Genomic DNA, 6,946 nt, shown 5'->3' with positions numbered 1-6,946 from the left:
ATAATTCCCTCCAACCAAACACCCTGTAATTGCAATGTACTTTCGCATTTTTGTAAGTGCAAACTTTAAATACTAAATATGAAAAATGTTAATACTAAATGTGCAAAACGTTAATACTAAATGTGTAAACCTGAAAAAGTCTAAAAATTGCAGATTTTAGTATTCACGTTTGCATAGCAAAATTGGTGACAATTACGAAACTGCCACTGCATATTTTTTTTAAAAATATGGTCTGCTGCGTTCAATTTTTCTAGATGTAAGATTGTGATTAGTTTTTAATTTTCTCCTATGAATTTGTTCTCATATGATCCGCAATATATATATATATATATATATATATATATATTACTTTAAAAATTTTTAAAAATATTTTAATATAATCAAGATTTAAAAATTGAGTATTAGACGTATATTTTTACTAGTAACTCGTATAAAACTCGAAGCACTTCCTTCTACGTACATAAGTAAGTTGGACGTGATCTGTCGTAATATACGTGCATACACTCACTTTACGCAGATGGCGAAGGCGATGCGATTTCTCCCATCCACCTCGCTTCGAATTTACATATTTACAATTTTTAGGGGAGAAGATGGAGGAAGAAATGCAGAAATGCAACACCGATTGAGTCTACTTCTTGGCATCTCCTCTCACTTGTAAGAAGGTAAGCGCTTCTTTATCCGTTACATTTTCTGCGATTTTCGAATTCTTCGTTTTTCTTTTATTTTTCTTTCTGTTTTCAATCCTCAATGTATCTTGATTTCTTGATTGATTATCATTGCTTGCTCTTCAATTCTGACTCTGTTGTTGAATTTCTTGAAAATCGGCATCTGCAACGTAGCGGTTCCTTTATTACATTCCGACTAGGGTTTAAATTACACCGTTTATATGCGTATACGCGCTCATGAATGTGCACATCTACTAGTCTATCGCTTATTAGCGAATGTGTGAAAATTCAAAATCTTTGTTGCGTAATATGTTATACAGTGTGGTTACATACGTTTATCTATACAATTGACACCGAAGCACGGAGTATGTCGTAGCATGCATTTTGTTTCTCTGATATATTGTTTACTATTAGTTTTATGCTATGGCCTGCAGGCAGTTGTTTGCAATCTGTTTTTGGATGTATACATTTTAATAATGTGCCTTAAGAATATACTTTAGTTTTGAGTGAAGTTAGGGATTAGGATATATGGAATTCTTTGTTTCACATTAAACTGCTGTTATTGGTCATTTGGGTGCATCAGTCTTGTAACGCATGGTAAATAACAACAGATAATGGCGTGATCATTTGCTGAATGTGTCTAAGTCTTCTATTCTAGTTGATTTTGTTGAATAGTGTTACTATGCTAATGCTGCATGTATTCTGTTTATGCAGTTTTGTTTTCTGTTTGCATCGTTTTCATTCTGTATCATACTGCCCGACATGATGGATATGAATTAATTGTACACTAGTATTTTGGTTTTGCCTTGCATTGATTGCATGGATTCTGGGTTTCAGGGCATTGAGTGTGAGTACCGGCATAATGATATTGCTAGGCTCAATCCCAGGGATTGTTGGTACTGGTTATTAGGGAGCTGTCTCAATCTAACTTGTGGTTTCCGGCACCCGGTACGCTGTCATTTCACTAAAATTGTTACTCTATGCCTGTACCAATTTTTACAGTTTTTGAGCTTGCATTCCATCTGAATGATGTCTATATTAGTTGTTGAATCTTGGCTTTAACCTTTACTCTGCTTGAATATAACTGCTTTTTATAATCACTTTCTAAAAGTTCTGTTCCATCCCAGCTAAGCACCCTTTTTTGTATGCCATCTGCAGCCATTAGAGAGTCGTAATGAAAAATCAGTTGAATATGCTCCTACTTACCTGTGAACAAGACATGTGTTCCCTGTTTCTTCTATTACAATGGATTTTGCAATAGAGCTTAAAAATGTGCGTTTCTGCATGGACCTGATAATGGGGATCCCACACGGAAAACATCAAAGACACTGTCTGCAGTCAATGATGGACCATATCTTGAGAAAAAGACATCTGTGGCGNGGGGGAGGGGGGTGGGGGGGATGAAACAGGCTCAGCCCCAGTTTAAACACATCCTAATTCATTTAAAACTAATCCAAAAAGAGCAGCTGATGAAAATACCCGGAGATGAAGTTGGATGATGATGTGGAGAGAGAAGAGTTGTTGGAGTTCTTGCCTGGTTTTTATGTTCTTGTTGGTGGTAGATTAGACTTGGGGTATGAAAATCATGATTACTTGATGCAACATGATGTGGCTGGTGGAGAGCTTGATGGTCAGTACTTAGGATATGATTTTGAGGAAAATATAGAGTATGACCTTGAATATCCAGATATGACAATCCTTTTTGAAGAAGATTTATGTGATTCTGTTGAAAATTTTGACAATGAGTATAACACTGAGTCTCTTAGAATAATCCATGGTCATGTGAGTGAGAGGGGGATGGATGGTACTTTACCAAGGAAAGGAAGTTATGGCACACAGATCTGGGTTTTCATGAAATGTGCTTAATTGCACACACCCGACAAAGCGGATTAAGAGGCTAGGTGTAAAACAAGACTTTTGAGGTCCAAAATCTTTGCATGAAATTCTGAAGGACAAAATACCATATCAACATTGAATTGTACTCCCTGATGGCTTGCTGAATCAAGAGGAAAATGAGAACGACTTAGTACAGGACAGAGCCCTTTGTTGTACCTGATGTTGAGCTAGAAATTACTTAGGTTGTGACATCATGGGGCATAATTGTTCCACTACTGTTGATACCTTTGAGTTACAATTTTTGTGTATGCAGTTTCATATTTTCATATTAAATGCTGTATATAAAAGCTTTTATGGCATTAATACGGAATGGCCAAGTTGTTTGCTTGCTTCCCTTAATTTCTTCTTCCCAATTGTCAAAACCAGCTTTCTTTCCACCAAGAGCATTTTTCAATGCTTTTCTGTAGGTACAAAAAAATAAAGAACAAATAATCCAAGAATAACATCAATACTATGGAATGTTGTTTCTTTCCCAATCGCCCAACATTAAAAAGTTGTCTTAAACGTAACCATTCATACAATAGCCTCTCAATGTGCTTTGTTGGTGCGACATATAACAATTCACTTGTCCAATGATGATCCAATAACATTACTTTCCTTCTTTCTTGCCACTCTTTAGTGCATCCACCTTGAACCTTGCAGGCAATGTCTATTCCTGCTTCAAGTAATCCAAAGAGATGAGTTGTGCCTTCTAGGATAATGACATATAGTATTGGTATNATGAAACAGGCTCAGCCCCAGTTTAAACACATCCTAATTCATTTAAAACTAATCCAAAAAGAGCAGCTGATGAAAATACCCGGAGATGAAGTTGGATGATGATGTGGAGAGAGAAGAGTTGTTGGAGTTCTTGCCTGGTTTTTATGTTCTTGTTGGTGGTAGATTAGACTTGGGGTATGAAAATCATGATTACTTGATGCAACATGATGTGGCTGGTGGAGAGCTTGATGGTCAGTACTTAGGATATGATTTTGAGGAAAATATAGAGTATGACCTTGAATATCCAGATATGACAATCCTTTTTGAAGAAGATTTATGTGATTCTGTTGAAAATTTTGACAATGAGTATAACACTGAGTCTCTTAGAATAATCCATGGTCATGTGAGTGAGAGGGGGATGGATGGTACTTTACCAAGGAAAGGAAGTTATGGCACACAGATCTGGGTTTTCATGAAATGTGCTTAATTGCACACACCCGACAAAGCGGATTAAGAGGCTAGGTGTAAAACAAGACTTTTGAGGTCCAAAATCTTTGCATGAAATTCTGAAGGACAAAATACCATATCAACATTGAATTGTACTCCCTGATGGCTTGCTGAATCAAGAGGAAAATGAGAACGACTTAGTACAGGACAGAGCCCTTTGTTGTACCTGATGTTGAGCTAGAAATTACTTAGGTTGTGACATCATGGGGCATAATTGTTCCACTACTGTTGATACCTTTGAGTTACAATTTTTGTGTATGCAGTTTCATATTTTCATATTAAATGCTGTATATAAAAGCTTTTATGGCATTAATACGGAATGGCCAAGTTGTTTGCTTGCTTCCCTTAATTTCTTCTTCCCAATTGTCAAAACCAGCTTTCTTTCCACCAAGAGCATTTTTCAATGCTTTTCTGTAGGTACAAAAAAATAAAGAACAAATAATCCAAGAATAACATCAATACTATGGAATGTTGTTTCTTTCCCAATCGCCCAACATTAAAAAGTTGTCTTAAACGTAACCATTCATACAATAGCCTCTCAATGTGCTTTGTTGGTGCGACATATAACAATTCACTTGTCCAATGATGATCCAATAACATTACTTTCCTTCTTTCTTGCCACTCTTTAGTGCATCCACCTTGAACCTTGCAGGCAATGTCTATTCCTGCTTCAAGTAATCCAAAGAGATGAGTTGTGCCTTCTAGGATAATGACATATAGTATTGGTATCAATCATCTTTTGCTTCTTTAGATAATGTTGAATGTCAACATCATCATCCCTTTCTTGAATGACTTTGAATATAAGTGGTTTTGAAACACCAAACAGAAAAGGTGAATTGAGGGATATCCCTATTGCCTACTAGAACTGTTGATTCTACAGTTTAGTTGCAATGAGTTCTCGCCGTATATTGTAGTAGCAAATTGTGGTGATTCAATACATGTCCCTTATCATGGTAAAGAAGTAAGCTATGACTTTGTTAACAATTGATCTTTTCTATTGTTTCTCTTCGAGACAATGAAAATATCACTAATATTTTCATTGTCTCGAAAAGAAACAATAGAAATGATCAGTTGTTAAAGTCATAGCTTCTTTACCATGACAAGGGACAAGTCTTGAATCACCACAATTTGCTACTACAATATGGGACGAGAACTCATTGCAACTACAGCTGTAGATTCCACAGTTCAAGTAGCGGTAGTGCTACCCCCCAATTCAAAACCATTTATACTAACAGAGAGAGAGAGAGTAGTCGTATTAATTATATGCATATAAAAGCTTTTATGGGTCATTTCCATGACAATAATACTGAGTTGTCAGATTTCTTGCCAAAATGGTCACCCCAGGAACTACCAAACCCATCTAAACCAACAATCCCTTTTTCTTAATTTCTTCATTCGAATGTACCAACCCGTCTGTTGTTTTCAAAATGTCACCATTCTGAAATATCCCATGCAGTGTCTCTTGAATAGTTAAACCATTATTGCAATTACACTCCTAAAAATAATCAGAATGCTTATGCTTCTTTACATGGAAGAGTACTTGCATTAAAAAGCTGTCTGAAACCAATCATNCCAATAGCATTACTGTCCTCCTTTGATGCCATTATTCTGTTCATCCACCTTCAACCTTGCAGACAATTCAATGTCTATCCCTACTTATAATTCAACGTATTGGCATCAACCATCATTATCCCTTCCTTAAATGACTTCTGTATATAAATGGTTTTGAAACAACAACAAAAAGTTGAATGGGGAGATATCTCTATTATTGCTTGCTGGAATTGTTGAATCTACAGTGTGGTTGCCCATATCGTAGTCACAAATTGTGGTGATTCAAGATCGTAATCACCACAGCGAGATCGTAATCACCACAGCGTGCCCTACAATATGGGATGGAGAAATCATTGCAACCACAGTTGTAGATTCCATTATTCGAGTAGCAATGGAGTCAGATATCTCGCAATTGAAAACCATTTATACACAAAGCCATACAAGGAAGGAATGTGCCGCCCTTCAAAATTATCTATATGTCATTACAGTAGATGGCATGACTCGATCATCTCATTAGATTACCTGATGCGGCTATAGACATTGGCTTCAAGGTTCAAGGTGGATGCACTGAAGAATGGCATCAAAAGACAAAAGTGTTGTTATTGAATCACCACTGGACAAGTGAACTGTTTAATGCCAGGGTGATTAGGAAGCAACATCATTTTTCCTGTAAATGAAACTGCCCTTTCAAAACAGTCAAGAAAACTTGTGATGAGATAAATAGAAAATAAGAACTTCTTAGTACAGTCAATAAATTTGTTTTATGTGAGTTGCAATGTCCACAGATGCAATTCAAAATCATATTGGTCCATATTTACAGACTAATAGAGAGGGAGAGTAGTCATATTACTTGTAACATTACTTTCCTTCTTTCTTGCCACTCTTTAGTGCATCCACCTTGAACCTTGCAGGCAATGTCTCTTCCTGCTTCAACTAATCCAAAGAGATGAGTTGTGCCTTCTAGGATAATGACATATAGTATTGGCATATTGGCATCAATCTTTTGCTTCTTTAAATAATGTTGAATGTCAACATCATCATCCCTTTCTTGAATGACTTTATATATAAGTGGTTTTGAAACACCATAAAGAAAAGGTGAATTGAGGGATATCTCTATTGCCTACTAGAACTGTTGAATCTACAGTTTGGTTGCAATGAGTTCTCGTTGCCATATCGTAGTAGCAAATTGGGTGATTCAATACATGTCCGTTATCATGGTAAAGAAGTAAGCTATGACTTTGTTAACAATTGATCTTTTCTATTGTTTCTCTTCGAGACAATAAAAATATTAGTTGATATTTTCATTGTCTCGAAAAGAAACAATGGAAATGATTAGTTGTTAAAGTCATAGCTTGTTTACCATGATAAGGGACAAGTCTTGAATCACCACAATTTGCTACTACAATATGGGACGAGAACTCATTGCAACTACAACTGTAGATTCCACAGTTCAAGTAGCGGTAGTGTTACCCCCATTCAAAATCATTTATACTAACACAGAGAGAGTATTCGTATTAATATTATAGCATATAAAAGCTTTTATGGGTCATTGATATGGCAATAATACTGAGTTGTTAGATTTCTTGCCAGAAATGGTCACCCCAGTATTCTGTTCATCCACCTTCAAC

The 6,946-nt window shown here is 36.1% G+C and overlaps 1 long non-coding RNA gene across 1 annotated transcript; it reads left to right on the top strand.

Moving 5' to 3' along the window:
* The first annotated feature begins 508 nt into the window (after positions 1-508).
* On the top strand, positions 509-2,035 carry LOC116027942. The gene is made up of 3 exons (XR_004100028.1): positions 509-662; positions 1,503-1,613; positions 1,824-2,035. It is a non-coding gene; the product is annotated as an uncharacterized LOC116027942 (long non-coding RNA).
* The last annotated feature ends 4,911 nt before the right edge of the window (positions 2,036-6,946 follow it).

The sequence above is a fragment of the Ipomoea triloba genome, chromosome 8, assembly GCF_003576645.1.
Source record: "Ipomoea triloba cultivar NCNSP0323 chromosome 8, ASM357664v1".
NCBI lineage: Eukaryota > Viridiplantae > Streptophyta > Magnoliopsida > Solanales > Convolvulaceae > Ipomoea > Ipomoea triloba.
This window is presented reverse-complemented; position numbering and strand designations above follow the sequence as displayed.